At 42.2% G+C, this 22,643-nt stretch overlaps 2 protein-coding genes across 2 annotated transcripts in view; one reads left to right on the forward strand and one right to left on the reverse strand.

Moving 5' to 3' along the window:
* LOC124556790 (paired amphipathic helix protein Sin3b-like) overlaps positions 1 to 817 on the reverse strand; it is a 289,392-nt gene extending 288,575 nt beyond the window's left edge. Inside the window, exon 1 of the mRNA XM_047130801.1 lies at positions 561 to 817. The gene's annotated coding sequence lies outside the window, so the exon portion shown is untranslated. The remainder of the gene's footprint in view (positions 1 to 560) is intronic.
* A 774-nt stretch (positions 818 to 1,591) lies between these two features.
* LOC124556616 (protein seele) overlaps positions 1,592 to 22,643 on the forward strand; it is an 89,792-nt gene continuing 68,740 nt past the window's right edge. Inside the window, exon 1 of the mRNA XM_047130583.1 lies at positions 1,592 to 1,815. The gene's annotated coding sequence lies outside the window, so the exon portion shown is untranslated. The remainder of the gene's footprint in view (positions 1,816 to 22,643) is intronic.

Here is a 22,643-nt window from a genome sequence, read left to right on the forward strand (position 1 = left end):
TTAAACTCGACGAGAAAACTAGCTACAGCACAAGTAAGGGAGATAAAAAAATTGGCGATGATATATTTTATAACCTTCAAATAAGACGCAGCAACTTATCTTACACATGCAGCCAACATTAGTCATTTTTGTGTGGCAAAATTATTGAAACCACCAATGAAAGAAAAAAATTGGTTAGACCTACTAAAGCAATTGGAACGTAATATTATTCAAAACTAGAAATTTTAAAATTCAATTAAACCATAGTTAATAAGTAACGTAACTGAAAATGTCAAAAAAGAAAAAAACCCGGGTGATTAATTTTACGTGCGCCCGAAATTAATGGGCGAATACCAGTACTTGTACTGTGTTCACAAAAAACCCTTAAATTTTTATGGGGGAAAAAAATTACACTTACGGAAAAGTTCTGCGAGAAAAATCAGCTAGAGAGACAAGCTGGTTACATTTCTGTGCTTAAAGTCGAGTTCTACATACGGCCATACCGCTCTTTGAGATTTTGAAACTATTATTTAATTTCGTTTACTCAACTATCAGCAAGTAATCTTTAACTCTAAAAGTACCTCACAAATCCAGTAAAAAGATGCCACTTCAGGTGCTGCGACTGCAAAACAAAGTTCTAATGTCCTCCTAGCAGACGACGCATATAATGATGGTTCTTTTCAGTCAATTCAGTAAATAGTTGTGTATATTGGGAAAAATGATAATCCTCGAATAAAAATTACGCTCCTACCACACCCGCTCTCTAGAATAACGCACACAAACAGCGAAACTCCCAATTGCAGCTATCCACAAACAAACTACTGTTTGATCATGGCCGATCAACACAACACTGCAGGTCGCAAAGGTTTTGTTGTTGTTTTTTTTTGGGCTATGGCCTCTTCCTCAAGCTACTAATGAGTCATTGAATGTCTTAAATATGTAAACAACTTTTAAGTACAAATTAGAAAGAAATATGCTCCACTCAATTTCATTCTAAGATTATTTCATTGCGAAAATCATATTCTTCTCCCAATAAAACATCGTATTTACAAGCGACGTTTGATATTTTGACAGACCCCGCCCACTTACATGCCATAGGCTCTTTTATATTTTAGTAAAAATAAAGGAAATAATTGAGTTTAAACTTTGTTTTCTTCTGTCAATTTGACTATACACACATCTTATCTTTAAATAGATAAATATATTGTCGTATCATTGGTATACAAAACTAAAATCAATACTTTTATGCTGCTTGTTTTCGTTTACTTTGACAGGAAACCGGAAGCTATATCTGTCAAACGACGAATAATGTTAAAACGAAAATAGAATAAATGCTCAACCTTTTTACGTGCAACTGATAAATAATACAATTACTTTGGTTGTACACAAGCAAGTATTGTAGTTAATGTGAAATAAATTAATGAGACGAAGCAGATTTGGTTTCTTTTCACTGAGGTTGTCGATCTGTATTATGAAAAGTTATCGATTGAACGTAGACGACGTTAGATTTTAATATTATTTACTTCTAAGGAGTTGAAAACTTTAAACTTTGACAATAATTTGCTTCTGACGAGATCATCATTACCGTAGACTATTAGTGTATAAGAAAGTATATTTCTTAGAGATGTGTTGGCTATGGTAGAATGCCAGGTAACTTTTATCAGAACCAATCAGAGGTACGAAACGTGTATGTACGAATTTGAAGTCCACGCGGATCGCGTCAATTACGTGAATTGAGATATAAAGGGTCACCTAAACGCTTGACTCAGTATTTAGTAGTTCGTGTTCCTAAACGTGCATTATTGATTCCTACGCTGTATAGCAGAAGTTTGGCAGGTATTTTTTATTCTGTGTAATTAATTGTGTTAACACATAATCCCGAAGGGGAAAAAAAGAAACTGGAGCTACCAATAGGGTTTAGAATATTAAAAGATAGCATTATTTATTAAATATTCTGTCTTTGATAAAAACGAACTCGAGCACCTCGTGTATTCATGTTTTTTTTTCTGATTAAACATTACGGATAGTTCCGCATTGAGCTGTTGTTCCATACGGTAACAAATTATGATACAGTGTCCGTCTCCGTAGCGCACCTGTAGCACTGCCGCTTACGACGCAAGGGGGCCCGGGTTCGATTCCCGCCAGGGAACTAGCTCTTGTGCGTTCAACATCATTGACACGCAAGTCGCCAAAGTGGCGCCAACAAAAAAGATTTTCAATACGGCGGCCGAATCCCGAAGGGGATATGCCGGACAATAAATGCCGTACGATCATTTCATTTATGATACAGAGTATGTATGTTTGAACTACAGAAATATTCCAATCTTATTACACCTTCCGCAGAACAACAACAAGAACTACTACTACAACTACAACAACAACAACAACAACATTAGGTTTCCCATTCCACATTATTGACTGTCAAGTAAAAGTATTTGTAACAAGTTGTTGCTAATTACATTCACCATTAAGTTTTCATCAGGGAGTTTGAAATCTGAATTGATAAACATGAAAGGTATGTAACTGCTTAGACATTCCATGGACGAAGAACTAGTTACAAATTTCTAAAGCAGTTGCAAGTTATTTTTAAAAGATAAGAAAAGTAAATGGAGAAAGGCAAAATATATCTGTAGTATGCAACAATATTAAATTTAGTATTCCCTTTTCAGTGCCCACTTTGTTGCAAAGAAAAATTTCATTCTGGCATCAAGACAACAGGCACCATGAAATAACAAAATGTGCATCAAATTAGCATCAGTAAAAAATAAAATAAAAAAGGGGAGAGAGAAAAAAGAGAACTGCCTTCAAAAAGGAGATTTAACCATTGAGAAGCTGCTGTATGACTTGATTTATTGAACAATTGGTCTTGTTGCTATTATAAACTCACACTGGCATGTTAGGATGATCCAATGTTGTCATAAATCATGATATACCAGCTTGCTAAAAGTATCTGTATAGTTGGCATACTAGAGTAATCCATGTCTTCTTAATTATGTGATGCTTATAGATAATATTGTAGAGGATGAAAAAGAACAATGAGGAAAGCTAAACAGTTATAAAATAAATGACCTTTTGGTTCAAACTACTTCATTTATTTCTTATGTTTTACATTTTAGAAAAGTAGAATGCAATAAAACAGCATGAAAACATTTTTATAGCTTTTAGGGGGTACATTGCAATGATAGACAATATTCTTGGAGGTGGAGGGGCAAACACTTTTAAATTAGTGCTTCTTATGTTCAGTACATTGCTTAGTTATTATGAATGTACATTTTGTTTTGAACTGAAGGCCATGTGACATATTTCCCAGTTTGGAAAGGCAACAATATTCCATACAAGATGAAACTGGATGCAAAAAAGGGAAAGTGATTTATTGATCATTGCCATCTAGCTTAATGTCGGCACAAAGAATTGACTGGGTGAGAGAGAACAACATGAGAACCCTTTTCTCACTGAAGCAGAAATGTTTTACCTCACCAAAATAGGTAAATGTCCTCAAAAAATAGGTAAAGGACACTAAGGAATTAGAAAAATTACAGTTGTTCTTATGGCAGACAAATTCCAACCTCTTATTTATGGATTTTTCTGTCACTTCTTGGCAGAACAATTTCATATTTAAGGTTGAAATGCATACTGGGTTTTAGCTTTACAAATATTTGCTTACTTCAAACCAGTTTTTGTATTATGTTGTGATATGGTATAACAAGCTGAAAACTGTTTTGTAATATACAGTACAAATATTAGTAGAACAAAAATTCAGTTTGTTTTTCAACCTCAACGTGAATTAAAAATTTAAATTATTCTGAAAAGACCTGTAATATGGCCAAATAGACTAGAAAAATGTTAGCTTTATATGCATCAAACTGATCTGGTCTCTTTGAAGGTGCAATAGACTAGGTCAAAATCATGATCAGCTGCTCTCATGTAGCAGCTAGCAACACTAGGACATACTCCACATGAAGACTCAATGTATGCTTTCAGCTATCTCTTCAAACATTCACGCCCTATAAAAATTCAACACTGGGTGTTAACAAAACCTCTGTAACACACATGTTGGACATAATCATCAGAATGATTCTATTGGCTGATGTGTCACATTGTATGCTGCCTTTTCCTACTGTACATCAATTCACTATTCCATATTCAAACTACTATAAAACAAGAAGGAAAGCCAATACAGTGTGTAAACTGCATGAACAGTCAGTATTTTATGTTGAACTGCTAAAAATGTAAAGTATCTTGCAAGGTACATGTAGTGTGCTATATGAGCCTTGTAACTCGGCACTTCTTGCAGGCAGTGCTGGGAGCTGAGGAATTGGTAGATGTCAGCCAGTGTTGACTTGCTTCTGGTTAGTATTAGCCTTGGTAATCAAACAATACAGTTCATAGTTGAAATGTATAGTAGTGTTTTGTTAATATGTGGTAATAAGAGTTCAGTTTTGACTATACAAAGTCACTGAGGGTATCATTTTTCTGTGTGTCCCCTCTGCTTTCATAAAAATGCAGAGCACATGTTTCATGTTAGTTTTATATGTTTCCTCCTCTTTGAGAGTGACCTATGTGCAACGCAGGGTTTGCTTGCTTGTGCTAACACCTCTGCCAAGTGCCAAGTTACAGTTTTTATATGGGAGAACAAGTTTTTGTGCATTAAATTTGATTTATGTCAATTACACATGAAGATACGACTACTTCATATCCAAAACTTTTACAAGGAAAAAAAAGAAGTATCAAAACATTGTAATATGAAATGGCGGTATGAAAATAATAATAATAATAATAATAATAGTCTTTCAGCATAAGAATTTAATCCTTGTTGTAAAGCTTAATAATGGGCAAGATGTAGACGAAGTATAAGTCATGATGTGTTACAAGAAACCATCCCATCATTTCCCTGAAATGATGTCAAAAAACCCAAATTAAATTACTGCGAACAGTAAGAAACTACTGCGAAAGCAAAGAGAGCTCCACTCCAAGTTTAAATGCAGCCAAAACCTCTCAGACAAACAGAAGCTAAACGATGTCAAAGTTAGCGTAAGGAGGGCTATGCGTGAAGCGTTCAGTGAATTCGAAAGTAAAATTCTATGTACCAACTTGACAGAAAATCCTAGGAAGTTCTGGTCTTACGTTAAATCAGTAAGTGGCTCGAAACAGCATATCCAGACACTACGGGATGATGATGGCATTGAAACAGAGGAGGACATGCGTAAAGCTGAAATACTAAACACCTTTTTCCAAAGCTGTTTCACAGAGGAAGACCGCACTGCAGTTCCTTCTGTAAATCCTCGCACAAACGAAAAAATGGCTGACATCGAAATAAGTGTCCAAGGAATAGAAAAGCAACTGGAATCACTCAATAGAGGAAAGTCCACTGGACCTGACGGGATACCAATTCGATTCTACACAGAGTACGCGAAAGAACTTGCCCCCCTTCTAACAGCCGTGTACCACAAGTCTCTAGAGGAACGGAGGGTTCCAAATGATTGGAAAAGAGCACAGATAGTCCCAGTCTTCAAGAAGGGTCCTCGAGCAGATGCGCAAAACTATAGACCTATATCTCTGACGTCGATCTGTTGTAGAATTTTAGAACATGTTTTTTGCTCGAGTATCATGTCGTTTTTGGAAACCCAGAATCTACTATGTAGGAATCAACATGGATTCTGGAAACAGCGATCGTGTGAGACCCAACTCGCTTTATTTGTTCATGAGACCCAGAAAATATTAGATACAGGCTCCCAGGTAGATGCTATTTTTCTTGACTTCCGGAAGGCGTTCGATACAGTTCCGCACTGTCGCCTGATAAACAAAGTAAGAGCCTACGGAATATCAGACCAGCTGTGTGGCTGGATTGAAGAGTTTTTAGCAAACAGAACACAGCATGTTGTTATCAATGGAGAGACGTCTACAGATGTTAAAGTAACCTCTGGCGGGCCACAGGGGAGTGTTATGGGACCATTGCTTTTTCACAATATATATAAATGACCTGGTAGATAGTGTCGGAAGTTCCATGCGGCTTTTCGCGGATGATGCTGTAGTATACAGAGAAGTTGCAGCATTAGAAAATTGTAGCGAAATGCAGGAAGATCTGCAGCGGATAGGCACTTGGTGCAGGGAGTGGCAACTGACCCTTAACATAGACAAATGTAATGTATTGCGAATACATAGAAAGAAGGATCCTTTATTGTATGATTATATGATAGCGGAACAAACACTGGTAGCAGTTACTTCTGTAAAATATCTGGGAGTATGCGTGCGGAACAATTTGAAGTGGAATGATCATATAAAATTAATTGTTGGTAAGGCGGGTACCAGGTTGAGATTCATTGGGAGAGTCCTTAGAAAATGTAGTCCATCAACAAAGGAAGTGGCTTACAAAACACTCGTTCGACCTATACTTGAGTATTGCTCATCAGTGTGGGATCCGTACCAGATCGGTTTGACGGAGGAGGTAGAGAAGATCCAAAGAAGAGCGGCGCGTTTCGTCGCAGGGTTATTTGGTAACCGTGATAGCGTTACGGAGATGTTTAATAAACTCAAGTGGCAGACTCTGCAAGAGAGGCGCTCTGCATCGCGGTGTAGCTTGCTCGCCAGGTTTCGAGAGGGTGCGTTTCTGGATGAGGTATCGAATATATTGCTTCCCCCTACTTATACCTCCCGAGGAGATCACGAATGTAAAATTAGAGGGATTAGAGCGCGCACGTAGGCTTTCAGACAGTCGTTCTTCCCGCGAACCATACGCGACTGGAACAGGAAAGGGAGGTAATGACAGTGGCACGTAAAGTGCCCTCCGCCACACACCGTTGGGTGGCTTGCGGAGTATAAATGTAGATGTAGATGTAGAAATGAACTTGAATTCTACATTACTTAAAGTTCACTAAACAAAAATTACTTAGAGGCAAGTAAGTTGATCTAAAGCATCAGTGCAGAGTGTCAGAGTTTATCAAGGGAGAGTAATCTTTAACTGCATTTGAAAGTGTACAACATGTCATTAACTGTGTTAAACTTTTGTGAAAACTGATTGGCTCACCACATACGTTGTTATTATAACCTTGTGGTCGTGATGATATTTGTATCTAAATTGAGTTGCCCTTAAACATTATCCTGTACGACAACACAGAATGAAAATTAAACAAGTTTTAGTGCATTACTGGTGCTGAGTGAACATTGTCCAATTTAGAAAGGTGCCTGCATTCAGCTTCTGCAGGTATTCCTGAAAATGTGTCTGCCATAAGAGTTTCATCTATCATCATTCCTGTAAATCTCACGTCTTGTACTTTACTACTTACACTAGTATTGTTAGAGGGCTGCATGTCACCACAAGCAGAATTATGTACTCTTCTTTTCAGAGGGAGCTGTGAACCAAATGTTGCTTCTGGTATGTTGTTCAGATCCTGACCTGAAAATGTAACAATTATGCTTGTACCACCTGCAAACAAATCAGCTGTCAGGTATAGCTGTAGGCATGTCATTGATATTCACCAGGAAAAGAATTGTCCGTAGTAAGGGATCCCAAGTAACATACCTAATCACAGTAATCCACTAAGATTCTGGTTCATTTCCTGTTAACTCAAGAGTTTTACTGCTCAGATAATACTGAAACCATACAAAGCCTTGTCCATAATTCTGTAATGCTCTAATTTGTTTTGAGTTTTTAAATGTTATAAACCAACTTCTAAAGTGCGCTGTGTCAGAACATTTCTTGCAGAATAGTCACATTGACAGTAATGACTTCAGTCTACATTCCCAAACTATTTCAAAAATCACTGCAATGTGGAAATGTCCAGAATTGAACTAAATAGAAGAGAAATGCCCTCACACACTTTACCACCAGAACTTAAATATTATATGAAGGTGTCAGTCTGACTGTACCAACATTGGAGTGTCTTGAGCATAATCATGTCATATCTGATATCTGCAATGCCTCGCAAACTATGAACATGCACCCTGGATGCACATATACGTTGAGTAATGCCAAAGATATGAATCACTCAAGAATGGCTGTAAGTTTCATAGAAAATATTTATAATGAATACTGAAGTATTAATGCTTTGCAATGTACATTATATTACTGCTCCTGTGACGTGATTGTCTAAATTGTTTTATCACTTGTATAAAATGTACAAAATAGTTTTGAAAAATGTGGGTGTCAAGGCTACAACTTCAAAGGTCTGTCATTCAATCATTGGTTGGTGGTAGGTTTTTTTTGTATCACTTTTTACTTCTTTTACCTCTGGCAGTGATTTGTTAGTGTGAAATACGCAAAGTTGTTCCATGGTTCAGAGCCCACGATAAACTGTTGGTACCTGTACAGTTGGCTCGATAAGACTGTTCAAAAGTTGCAGGAAAGCAAAACCATACCACCTCTAATAAGACCATGCCTAGTAAAGCCTGTTGAAACTAGTATATTAATGGTCGTATCACAAACAGGACATGAAACTTTATATTTATAGTCAATTATTAGTAGCTTTTGACAGCAGGTTTGATAATTTGTATCTGTATTCAATTTTGTCTTGCAAATCCTCTCAACAAACAATGCGTGTGGATATGTATGGAATTATCACATATTTTCAGTCATGGGTAAAGTGTGTGGAAGACAGTTGTTCATTGGCAAAATACTGATAAATGCAACTCGTTCAACAAAGAATTTGTTTACAAAACATTTGTGTGTATGTTGGCTGTGTAGAAAAAATCTGTTTTGGGCATAACGAACAGGACAGCAACCATATATAGAATTGGTTATGCCAATTGTCATTGATTTGTTTTTATTGTGCAAAGTCATTTGAAAGATAATATCTGCTTATTTAGTGAAAATTTCAAGGACTTGTTTTAAATGAGAAATATGGTATCATTTGAAGCAAAAAAAAACTCTAGAGAACATGAGTTCTATAATGCCTGCCTTAAGAGTTATAAGCATTTCTTCGGTAGAAGAGATGTGTTTCACAGTAGCAAAGATGAACGAGTGCTGATAGCTCTTAAGGTATGCATTTTAGATCCCATGTTTACTAGCCTTTTTTTGCTTCAAGTGGTCATCCTTGTCATATCCCTGAATATTGACCATTTCTCCTGGGACACACTGTATGTGGTTCTGTGTCTGTGTCAAACAATAGTAGACTTGGGGTAAATTCTGTAGTTCCTCCATTTGACCAGCAAATGGCGCAGGATTTATTGCAAATCGTGGTTATGTCCATACAAGTAGACAATAATGATCAAGCAATGTACCATTCATTACAAATCAAGGAAGAGAGGGAAAAATTGGCTTTTCAAAAAAACATGGGACTTGAACTATTCTCAAGAGAAGTAGCAGGCCCCCAATAAATTCATCACCCAGCACTCTCTTGTCATTTCAGTGGAAAGTAGGGGAGGGGAGATAGAAGGAAGACTGTGGTTCATCATCCCATTATAGAGGGTGAAAAGTATTTAAACCGACAAACTCTGGGAGGTTGTAGGGGGCATCAAAACAAATGTTTTTCCCTAATGTCATTTTTTCCTATGAGGATTATTTAAACCGAGGCCGTATTACACTCTTCAGTTGTTAGAGGAAGTATTACGATCTTCAGTTGTGAGAGGGCGTATTACGCTCTTCAGTTGTAGGCAACTGTTGTCCACCAGTGTAGTAGTGCATTGTCTCTGTTTACTAATGGAGCAATACACCTGGAGTGAGTTCACTTATATGGTTCCTGCATACTACGTAGCGCACCACAACGGACGAGCTGCACAGCGGGTTTATCAACAACAATATCCTAATCGCCGTATCCCGCATCATACGACCTTTGCTGCTGTGTACCAATGTCTGCATGAGACCGGGTCATTTAGCAGATTACCTGGACAGGGACGCCGTCACACAGTAAGAACGCTGCAATTTGAGGAATCTGTCTTGCAGCATATGGAGCGGGATCCTTTAATCAGCACTTGTGCAATTGCACATAACATGGGGACGAATCAGACAAATGTAGGAACAGTCCTTCGAGAGCAATTGTTACGTTCGTTTCACTTACTGTGTGTCCACAACCTGGAACAATTTGATTATCCACCCAGAGCACATTTTTGCAGTGGTACCTGGAACAGTGTGAAATGAATCCTACATTTCCATCCTCTGTGGTGTTTACCGATGAAGCAACGTTCGGGCGTGATGGAGTGCATGTTTGGAGTGAGGATAACCCATATGCCACAGTTACTAGCGCTTATCAAGTGCGGTTCATCACTAATGTGTGGGTCGGTGTTGTTGGGACTGTTTAATTGTGCTGTATCTGCTATCTAGGCCATTAAATGGCAAGCACTATTGCAATTTTCTCGCCAGAGCATTGCCAGAATTTCTGGAAGACATCCTGCTCCCTACAAGACAATGCACGTGGTTCCAACACGACAGGGCACTGGCACGTTTCAGTCGTCATGTGCGTCGATTCCTGGACCGACGGTTCCCAGAAACTTGGATTGGCAGAGGTGGTCTTGTACCATGGCCTGCTCGATCCCCCGATATGTCCCCTCTGGACTTTATTGTGTGGGGAGAGATGCACAACCTTGTTTATGCAACTTCTTTTGCATCAGAAGAGGATCTGGTTGCCCAGATAGTAGCAGCAGGAACAATTCAGGATACTCCTGGGGTTTTTGCCCGTGTCAGACAGAACATGATCCGATGGTGTAACCTTTGTTTACATGTCAATGGAGGCATGTTTGAAAATCTACTGTAATTGAAATTGGGTTGTGTTAATGTGTTGTCTATTGGTCATAAAAAATGCAAAAGTGTTTGTTGGTTTACTTGATTTGCTGCCAGAGAAATCTTCCTCCACCTGTTTAAATACTCCTCATAGGAAAAAATTACATTAGGGGAAAATATTTGTTTAGATGTCCCCTACAACCTCCCAGAGTTTGTCGGTTTAAATACTTTTCACCCTGTATCATTAGAGGTGGAGCAAAAGCTCAAATTGGGAAAGGACTTCATTTTTTTCAAAGGAACCATCTTGACATTTACCTTAAGTGATCCTGGAAAACCACAGAATCTGATGCTCTTGTGAAAGAACAACCCAAGTGGGAAGAGATCTAAGAATAGTAGTATCCATCTTTGTAAATGAGGCATTCTCCACCCCCATCCCCACCTCACCTCTCACCCTCATAACTAACTTCAAAGCAGTTCGTGTATTGTTTCATAAGTACAATGCAGTAATGCTATCTGACCTTTATATAGTAAGGTTCTGAACTGTCCATTACACTGCTTTTATGTAGATCGCTTATTTGTAGCGATTTTAGAATACCATTTTCTTTGGGTCACTGCTTCATGGGGGATAAATTGTTGAGAGCCTTGTACTGTCAGAAGAATTAAGACTTGCACCATATGACAGAGAATACCTGTCAACAGTGTTATACAGTCGTTGCACACAACTGGTCTTTTATTGTGCCCTCACAGACACTACTCAATGAGTAGGAGTTTAGTCACTTACTCTGAAGTCATGTCCCAGAATCTGGCTCCACTTCTTAAGCATCTCATTGCTTGAAAGCGAATTGCTTAAGTTGGTAGTGAGCAAGGTGAATTGAATGCTATACTGTCAACAGTCTGACCTAGCATTGCGGCAGCTCTCAAGATTGGGTGAATCCCACTTAAAAGGTAAATAAAAGTCAGCCGCAGGAGTCTTCCCACCCATTTGGACAGTGAGTGTGAAATGAAGGTGGTGAAGAGAATTGCAATTTTTACACACACACACACACACACACACACACACACACACACAGAGAGAGAGAGAGAGAGAGAGAGAGAGAGAGAGAGAGAGAGAGAGAGAGAGAGAGAGTGTGGATGAGTGTGGGTGGGTGTGCGTGCGTGGGCGCTCGCGTGGGCGTGGGTGGGCGCTCGCGTGTGCGTGCGTGGGTGCTCACGTGCGTGTACTTGCACTTGCACTTGTACTTGAAAGGTCATTAGATATTTCTTTTACTGTTGGATACAAGCTGTATAAGTATTAGTGTAATGGTGTGTAAATATATCAGTAGGAATCTTCTTGAAGGAAATTTCTGCACAGTATTCAACTATTGGCACTGCATAATATTGTCACAGTCAATTTCTGTCAGATAAATACTTTGTATACTCTACTCATTGCCAATGTCAGAAGACAAAAGCAGGGAGAGAAGTGTCTTGCATCAGTGAGACCAATGTTCATAGTTTTTTGGTTTCTCTGTCTTGCTCTCACAGTATGCTTGTGAGAAGGTATCACTTTACCCATAAAGTAAACAGGACTCACAATAAATGTGTCGGAGACAGGTGATTTAACAGAGAAGTGTCAATGCAATTTAATGGTAATCTACTATTTTATGTACTCTGGAGTGTCAAGTATGTGGCGGAAGAAGTCAGAATCATGCTAAATACTTGCATCAGACTAGCTACAATAAGCAGTGGCTGTGTTGGACATTGTGGAACTCATGACATGTCTTTCCCTCTCTTGGTGTATGCTGCTTCCTGCTGAGGAGTGCTCTGGGAAACTTGTACAGTGAAACCCCTATTTTATGTTTTCGTGCGGTCTGGATTGAAAAACAGCAAAACTGAGGAAAATGCAGAATTGAGGAAAACGTTAAAACCCCCAAAATATGAGTAAAAACACATGTAATCCGCATATATGATTAAAAATTTCAATCGTCTCCAATACATTGTATAAAATCTGTACAAGGGAAGGAAATTAAATGTACAATACCATGTTTGTACAATAATTTGTGGTAATGAATTTCATCAGTATGTAACAGCAAGTAGAAACTCATCAAAAATTGAAATTGATATCTGGTACAAGGTAATAGAGCTATTTTCCAACATGCTGTGACCATAAATTATACATAAAAAAATGAGTTTTTGTGAGTTCTTTGCTTTGTGCTCACCTAGAAAAAAGCAAAAACTGATGAACGTGGTGAATTAAAATATAATGACAAAATTTGTCACAATTGCTGTTATTGTTTAATGATTTTCTTACAAGCCACACTTTAGATGCTCACCACCATCAGAATGTTATTTTAGGCTTGATGAGAGAAACAGAGATGTGAAAAAATGAGTTTATTTCCCCAGCTGACATTATATCATTTAGAAGTCAGCACAGTGAATTTCTGTATATCGTGTGAAATGAAAATTTGAAAGAAAGCTCAGGTGCTACAGTTTTGCTTAATGTCCCCTATCACTGCTGCCAATCTTCAAGATCTGCAGTGTGTGGTGCAAAGTATACATGTGAATAGTGCAGTATACATGTGAATAGTCTATGTAGTTATTGCAACTGTATTGCCAGATATGAAGACAAAAGACTTTGAAATGTGCTATTTCAAAACCCATGTTCTATTTCTGTGTGACATATGTGCCATTACACATCATCTGCACGAAAAGTATATTTTCAGCAGTTCATAAAATGCTTTCCCCCCTTTCTGGACTCCCGTCATTAAAGGGTCGCTCCCCTCTCCACACATACAGCAGGCGAGCTCATTTTGCATGTGTTAGTGTGGTGTCATGGGTACACTGGCTGTTGGGTTACTTAACAAGTCACTATCCAATAAAAGCTCACTAGCAGGAAATGGGCGACATTTCCTTGATTATGACCAAGCATATTCTGAGAGACAGCTGTTATTCTCACAGTGAAGAAAGATGCGACACTTTTCACCGTTGTCTATCATTTCCAGCTTGTACAGATGTATCAGAGTCTCAGCTCCTATTATGATGATGTATATATATTTTTCTTTTCTTTGTTGTTTTTTTTAGTAGTTCCTTACACTGACTGACACAAGCCTGTTTTTGAGCTAGTTTTAAATTGAGCAGAATGCACCAGGAACAGATCATTTTCACAGTTAAATTTTTGTTCAAAATCATAATTACTTCAGTCTCCCACACTCCTAATGACGCTTATTTCTAGTGGTAAGCTACATTCCAGGCATAGTGAATTATGTTGCACACATCACCAATGTTTTTTGGAATGACACCCAAATACGTTGCAGATGGAAGTGTCACCATGATTAAGTTCTGCAAACAGATTGCAAACACCCTTGTCTGAAGATGATTACCAAAAGTTGAATAAAGTGATTTGAGGCATTATTCTAGTGATAGACCTTCACAAAAAATCATGCAGTGAAAACTTTCACTTGAAGTTTTTATTTTTTCACAATACTGTTTCCTTAAACATTAAAAAAAACCTGACAATATCTGAAATATCTGAAGGTGACCCTCTTACAACTATAGCCAGGTGTGGAGGGTACAAACTTAAAAAAAAGAATTCAACACCAAGTTCTATTGTATGCTGATGGAGTGGGGCAGTTGTCATGATGGTGTGTGAATCACTCTTATATTGGATGTGCAGGACTTTGTCTAAGTACGTTTTGCAAACTGCTCATAGGGAAAAATAGATACTGTTAATTCAAACAGATGAACTCACAATGGTTTGAATGGACAGACAGGGAGCACTAAGGTCAGGGCATTGAGCCCTTCTGATAACACTGTGACATAATCAAAGATATCTGTAGTAACAGAAAATGGCCTATTATACAAAATTGGTGTACGTAATAAAAGGGGTGGAAGGCATGTTTCGTAAGCTGCTCGCTTTTTATGACCATATAGTGCTTCAACAAAATATCTGTAGCACTGAAACTGCCAAAGGCTGTGAAATTGTACTTAATCACAAGAAAGAGCAATAGCTTTCCAAACATTGTGGTCAAGGAATGTTAGTAATCTAGCCGATATCCTGTTCTCTCTGAAAAGTAGAACACACAATTATTTTAAAGTTACAATCACATTTTGCAATATAATAACAGTAAATATCAATGAATTGAAAATAATTGACATGGTAAGGAGAAGTAGAAATAAGTAACATATTGAAGCTAGTGAATCGAGATTAGAGAATAGACTGGCGTTCGTACTAACATTTGATTTGCCAGGATTGCCAGATTATATTGAGATATATTTTTATAACAACTCTGTCCTAACCCAAGCATTGCTAAAAATTTCACACATATATTCACTTATGAAATTTTTTATTGACAACCCATCCCAGTTCAAAAATAATAGCAAAGTGCATAGCTACAACGCTAGAAGAAAGGATGATCTACACTGTTCTGGGTTAAAACTGACTTTGGCACAGGAGGTGAATTATGCTGCCACAAAAACATTTGGTTATTTGCCAAATAGCATTAAAAGTCTGACAGATAGCCAACCAACATTTACAAACAAATTAAAAGAATTTCTGAATAACAACTTGTTCTACTCAATAGATGAATTTTGAGATATGAAGTAGTAACTCAAAAAAGCAAGTTATATTGTGCAAAGGAAACCTATTGAACTGACATGTTTCACATAATTACAAAATGTCATATTCATGGTCTATGGAACAAGTATTAATGCAATGTGAGCACATCATGCTCTGGAGTGAGATACTGGACTTGCATTTGGGAAGATAGTGATTCAAATCTGTGGTTTCCTTGATTCACTTAAGGCAAATGCCAGGATGCTTCTTTTGAAGTCAACAAAACCAATTTTTATTCCCAGTCAGAGCTTGTGTCTATCTCTAATGATCTTGTCATCAACAAGCCATTAACTTAAACTTTTATGCTTAGGCATACCACTTTAGCATTAAGCATTAGATATCATGCAGAAAATGTGGCAACTCCACACATGAAAGTAGAATGGAATATACTTTGCCCATTTCCTTTGCATCAGACACCCAGAATATAATCACAAATGTCCCACTTACACTGCCGAATATGTATCATTCAAGGAATCAAAGTTACTACACGTGTTCCATTCACTGCAATACAAAAAGTATTTAAAACTTTGGAACTACCTTTATTACCTACTTTCTTCACAGCAATAGTTAAAAACTGGCACTAAATGTCAGTGTCTCAACACAAACACAGCCAAGTGACCAAGCTATCAACATCTGCAATTGCATATGGAAAAAAAACAGTTCTGCTAAGTAATTAGTCACCTCCCAACAATCATCTGTGGTAGCTGAAGTGATGGTCAGATATGAACAGGTGAAAGTGATAGTGTCTGGCAATAAAATTAACTTGTAGATGTTGAACCTTTCTCAGGAGAACCCTCCTCCTGCCTCTCGTACAAGGCGACTAAAAGGACTTTCACACGTTTAGGCCTTTATGTGATGGTCCCCTGTAGGGTTTGACCTCCATCCTTCAAAATTTTCCCAAAGAGCGAGCCAATTGAGGAAGGGCGCCTTACAAGGTGCATCATGTCCATCGTGCATTGAGATCTTTAGCCCACTTTCTCATCGTCGCATTGCAGTCCTGCCCATTCTAAGTCTTTTGGATGAGGACACCTTCCTGGGTGCGTTTTTCACCATGCACTAGGCTGTGTCGATTTCTGTGTCGACGATGACCATGGGCTTTTTTGCACCTGATATCCAGCGCAGTAGCCAGTCCATTGTGGTGGGGCCATCATGTACCCTGTTGGTTGTAGCCCCCTGACCACACAGGGATCGCTCTGCTGATGCCTACGCCATTAACTCCCCATGTAGGCCATCGGGCCTATCCCCCTGGGGCATCGGGACTCCTAGCAATGGCCATCCTGCCAGGTGGCCTTTGCTGTGGCTGGGTGGCACACGTGGGGAGGGCCCCTGGTCGGAGTGAGTGTCATCAGGGTGGATGACATGCGATGAGGCGTAGTCCATCATCTCTTGCTGGTGGTGAAACACCAGCTGTCTCTAAGCGATCACGAGCTCAATTCAACACACAGAAATACGATCCCAAACTCTGGTCACACCATGGGAGGAACATCAGGCTAAGGATGGCAGCGGAGCTTATTTGCCCTGGTACCTTGTATATTCGAGATCTGATGGGGAATCTTTCATGACGATGAAGCCTCAGTTTTTTGTTGATCATTTAGAGGACAAGTTTGGGGAGGTGGAGGGCTTGTCCAAAATGAGATCTGGGTCAGTCCTGATCAAAACAGCATCCTTTGCCCAGTCACAGGAGTTACTCGCTTGTGACAAGCTGGGGGATATCTCAGTAACCATCACACCCCATAAGAGCTTAAATATGGTCCAGGGTATCATATTTCACAGAGACCTGCTTTTGCAGTCCGACGATGAGCTGCAGGCCAATTTAGAGCGGCAAGGTGTACATTTCGTCCAGCAGGTCCACCGGGGTCCAAAGGATAATCAGGTTGGCACCAGTGTCTTCATCTTGTCCTTTGAGAGTGATACATTGCCCGAGACAGTCAAGGTGATGGTCTACCGGTGTGATGTAAAGCCCTCTATCCCTCGCCCGATGCGGTGCTTTAAGTGCTGGAAGTTTGGTCATATGTCTTCCCGCTGTACTTCCAGCGTCATATGCCGAGATTGCGGGCACCCATCACATCTCAATACTCCATGTGCTCCGCCTCCCATCTCTGTCAACTGCGGAGAGCACCATTCGCCACCGGCCGTGGTGGCGTTTGTGGTTCTAGGCGCTACAGTCTGGAACCGCGCGACCGCTACAGTCGCAGGTTCGAATCCTGCCTTGGGCGTGGATGTGTGTGATGTCCTTAGGTTAGTTAGGTTTAAGTAGTTCTAGGGGACTGGTGACCTCAGAAGTTAAGTCCCATAGTGCTCAGACCCCCCTGCGGGTCCGGGGATTAGAATAGGCCCAAGGTATTCCTGCCTGTTGTAAGAGGCGACTAAAAGGAGTCCCTCCCCCTCAAGGGGGTAGTTAGCGCCTGCGTCCGGAGTCGGACGGTTCCACGACCTCTATTTGTGGTCATTTTGCTTTTTCCCTTCTTCTCGTTTCTTCCTTCCTTTGGTTGGTTCCTTTCTTTGCTCTTCTCCATCTCACTGTCTTCCTTACTTTTTCCCTTGTCTTCTTCTCCTTGCCTTCTCTGGTCTCCGCCTCGGCGTTTGAGACAGTCTGTCCTATCTCTCCCTCTCTCTCTCTTCTTTTTCCTCTTCTTCCTTCCTCCCTGTGCGCGCCTGAAGGCCGACCCACGCGTTCGCACGTGTAGCCGGTGACGGGGTAACGCGTAATTCCCCGCCCTGGGTAGACAAGTAAGGCACGCACGTACCCCCTGGTAAAGGCCAGGCCCAGGGAGGGGTGATTGCCTGAGCTGATACCTTGTGACCATGCCGATTGGTCCCTCCGTCTGTTTCTCGGGAGGTGTGACCTGAGGTGTAAACATTCACCTAAGGCGGGAGTGCCCTCTGAGAGGGTCCCCACAACGAAGGAGCGTGCCATCGGAGACGCTGGCAATCATGGGGGATTCCTCCGCAATGGATTTCTCTTCTTCTTCTCTCTCGACTTCTGCCCATAAACGGAAACTTGACCAGCCACCAGTGACAAAAGTACTACCGCCTGCCCCACAGTTCCTCGCAGTTTCTCGATCTGAGGACAGCAAGGATTTTTCCTCTGTCAGCCCTTTCGTTACCCAGAAGGGCGTAGATGCCGTAGCCGGATCTGTCAAGTCATGTACCAGGTTGCGTAATGGTACCTTGTTACTAGAAACTGAGAGCGCCTTTCAGGCCCAAAAACTGCTTCGGGCCACACTCCTGTACACGTTCCCTGTCCGGGTGGAGGCTCACCGCACTTTGAATTCGTCTCGTGGTGTGGTATATACTCGATCATTCGATGGATTGACTGACGAGGAGATTCAGTCTTTCCTCGCTGAGCAGGGCGTGATGGCTGTCCATAGGGTCATGAAAAAGGTCAACAATGACCTTGTACCGACCTGGACACTTTTCTTGACCTTTGACAGTGTTCAGCTGCCGTCGCGTATCAAAGCGGGCTACGGGGTTATTTCTGTTCGCCCCTATGTCCCGACACCTATGCGCTGCTACCAGTGTCAGCGTTTTAATCACACTCGCCAGTCTTGTTCCAATGCGGCTAAATGTGTCACTTGTGGCAGGGATGCCCATGAGGGTTACTGTCCACCTCTGTCTCCTCGTTGTGTGACCTGTCAGGGTGACCATGCAGCGTCCTCCCGCGACTGACCCATCTACAAGGAAGAACGCTGTATCCAAGAATTTTGGGTCAAAGAGAAAGTGTCCTTCTCAGCTGCTCGCAAGCTATTTGCTAGTAGGAAGCCCACGCTGCTCCCAGCGGGAAAATACAGTACTGTCCTCGCCTCTCCTCGGACTACCAGGGAGGTGGCGACGCAGACATGCGATCTGACCTTCGGCACCACGGTCGTCCGTTCGGCCAGTGCTAAAATCGCGTGGTCGACGTCTCCTCTTCCTCCCGTCACCCCTCCAACACAAGCACCTTCATCAGCTTCTGCCAAGACGAAGACCCAGAAATCAGATGCACGGGCCTTCAAGAAGGAACTGTCCCGTGCAGACTTCCTACGTACCTCGAACTCCCATCCGTCGACCAGTACTTCAACTAAAAGACCTTCCAAGAAGACTCATAGGAAGCACAGTTCTCCGCCATGGCGCATTTCTTCTCCTGCGCCACCCAGCGGTTGCCGCCCCAGGCCATCATCCGTTTCGCCTGGCCGCACCGCTGGTAGCCGAACATCTGGCCATCCACCGGTGGAGGAAGCTCCTCCTCCCGGCCATCTTAACGAGATGGCCGATGAACCTATAGAACCAATGGACGATGACTGTCCGCCTACTGATAGCGGCGGCAGTACTCGCTCGAAGCCAGGCCCTCAGCGGCCTTCGAGGTGACCCCTTCTTTCATCTTCCTTTTCTTCTCACGATGGCACTTATTCACTGGAATATTCGCAGCATTCGCTCCAACCGAGAGGGCTTGAAGTTGCTGCTCCGCTTGCACCATCCACTCGTCGTAGCCCTCCAGGAAACGAAGCTACACCCATGCGATCACATTGCCTTGGCACACTACACCTCTGTGCGTTTTGACCTACCCCCTGTGGTAGGTATTCCGGCTCATGGAGGGGTTATGTTGCTGGTCCGGGATGATATTTACTACGATCCCATCACATTGCACACCGGCCTGCAGGCAGTTGCCGTCTGAATTACTCTCCCCACTTTTACATTTTCTATTTGTATCGTTTACACTCCATCGTCGTCTGCCGTTACCAGGGCAGACATGATGCAACTTATTGCTCAGCTACCTGCACCATTTTTGTTAACTGGAGACTTCAATGCCCACCATCCCCTTTGGGGCTCTCCAGCATCCTGCCCGAGGGGCTCCCTGTTAGCAGACCTTTTCAACCAGCTCAATCTTGTCTGCCTCAATACTGGCGCCCCTAATTTTCTTTCGGACACATCTCACACCTCTTCCCATTTAGACCTCTCTATATGTACTACCCAACTTGCACGTCGGTTTGAGTGGTATGCCCTTTCTGATACATATTCGAGCGACCACTTCCCGTGTGTCGTCCATCTCCTGCATCATACCCCGTCTCCGTGCTCAGCTAGTTGGAACATCTCCAAAGCAGACTGGGGGCTCTTCTCTTCCAGGGCGACCTTTCAGGATCAAACCTACACAAGCTGCGATAGTCGGGTCGCACACCTCACGGAAGTCATTCTCACTTTTGCTGAATATTCCATCCCTCACACTACTTCTTCTCCACGTTGCGTACCAGTCCCCTGGTGGACCACAGCATGTAGAGACGCTTTACATGCTTGTCAATGTGCTTTACGCACCTTTAAACGCCACCCTACAGTGGCGAATTGTATCACTTATAAACGATTACGTGCGCAGTGCCGTCGTATTATTAAAGAAAGCAAGAAAGCCAGCTGGGCTGCTTTCACAAGCACCTTCAACAGTTTTACTCCTTCTTCTGTTGTCTGGGGTAGCCTGCGCTGTCTATCTGGCACTAAGGTCCACTCACCAGTTTCTGGCTTGACGGTCGCGAATGACGTCCTTGTGGCCCCTGAGGATATCTCCAATGCCTTCGGCCGCTTTTTCGCAGCGGTTTCGAGCTCCGCTCATTACCACCCTGCCTTCCTCCCCCGAAAACAGGCAGAGGAGGCTAGGCCACCTAACTTCCGCTCCTCGAATCGTGAAAGTTATAATGCCCCTTTCACCATGCAGGAACTCGAAAACGCACTTGCCCGGTCACGGTCCTCCGCTCCAGGGCCTGATTCTATTCATATTCAGATGCTGAAGAGCCTTTCTCCTGCGGGTAAAGGTTTCCTTCTTCGTACTTATAATCGCATCTGGATTGAGGGACATGTTCCCGCATGCTGGCGCGAGTCTATTGTTGTACTGATACCTAAGCCGGGGAAGGACAAGCACTTGCCTTCCAGTTATCGACCCATCTCGCTTACCAGCTGTGTCTGTAAGGTGATGGAGCGAATGGTTAACTCTCGTTTGGTTTGGCTGCTCGAATCTCGGCGCCTACTTATCAATGTACAATGTGGATTTCGTAGGCGCTGCTCTGCTGTTGACCATCTGGTTACCTTGTCGACCTTCATTATGAATAACTTCTTGCGGAAGCGCCCGACCGCGGCTGTGTTCTTTGATTTGGAGAAGGCTTACGACACCTGTTGGAGGGCGGGCATTCTCCGCACCATGCATACATGGGGCCTTCTCAGTCGCCTCCCTCTTTTTATTCGTTCCTTTTTAATGGATCGACAGTTCAGGGTACGTGTGGGTTCTGTCCTGTCGGACACCTTTCGCCAGGAGAATGGGGTGCCACAGGGCTCAGTTTTGAGCGTCGCTCTCTTCGCCATAGCGATCAATCCAATAATGGGTTGCCTCCCAGCTGATGTATCAGGCTCCCTTTTCGTGGACGATTTTACCATCTAATGCAGCGCGCAGCGTACATGTTTCCTGGAGCGCTGTCTTCAGCGTTCTCTTGACCATCTTTACTCCTGCAGTGTCGCCAATGGCTTCTGTTTTTCTGCCGCGAAGACGGTCTGTATTAACTTCTGGCGCTACAAAGAGTTTCTCCCACCGTCCTTACGACTCGGTCCCGTTGCTCTCCCATTCGTGGAGACAACAAAATTTTTAGGTCTTACATTTGACAGGAAACTTAGCTGGTCTCCACATGTGTCTTATTTGGCTGCCCGTTGTACCCGTTCTCTAAATGTCCTCCGTGTTCTCAGTGGTATGTCGTGGGGAGCAGATCGAACTGTCCTACTTCGCCTATATCAGTCAATCGTCCGCTCCAAGCTGGATTATGGGAGCTTCGTAAACTCCTCTGCACGGCCGTCCATCTTACGCCGCCTCAACTCCATACAACATCGGGGTTTACGTCTTGCGATCGGAGGATTTTATACTAGTCCCATCGAGAGTCTTCATGCTGAAGCCGGTGAATTGCCACTGCCCTACCGGCGCGATATACTGCTTTGTAGGTATGCCTGTCGGCTACTGTCAATGCCCGACCACCTGTCTTATCGTTCCTTTTTTGACGACTCTCTCGATCGTCAATACGGGTTGTATGTCTCTGCCCTTCTACCCCCTGGAGTTCGCTTTCGTCGCCTCCTTCAACACCTTGATTTTTCACTCCCTGCAACCTTTAGAGTGGGCGAGAGCCACACGCCACCTTGGCTCCAGGCTCAGGTTCGCGTTCACCTTGACCTCAGCTCGCTCCCAAAGGAGGTTACCCCCGGTTCGGTATACCGCTCCCGTTTTGTCGAACTTCGTTCGAAGTTCATTAATATGACCTTCATTTATACAGATGGCTCTAAGACCAATGACTGGGCCGGTTGTTCTTTTATTGTCAGGGCACAAAGTTTCAAATACCGGCTCCATGGCCATTGTTCGGTCTTCACAGCTGAGCTCTTTGCCCTCTACCAGACTGTTCTTTACATCTGCCACCACCGACATTCTGC

This window comes from Schistocerca americana, chromosome X (genome assembly GCF_021461395.2).
Source record: "Schistocerca americana isolate TAMUIC-IGC-003095 chromosome X, iqSchAmer2.1, whole genome shotgun sequence".
Taxonomy (NCBI): domain Eukaryota; kingdom Metazoa; phylum Arthropoda; class Insecta; order Orthoptera; family Acrididae; genus Schistocerca; species Schistocerca americana.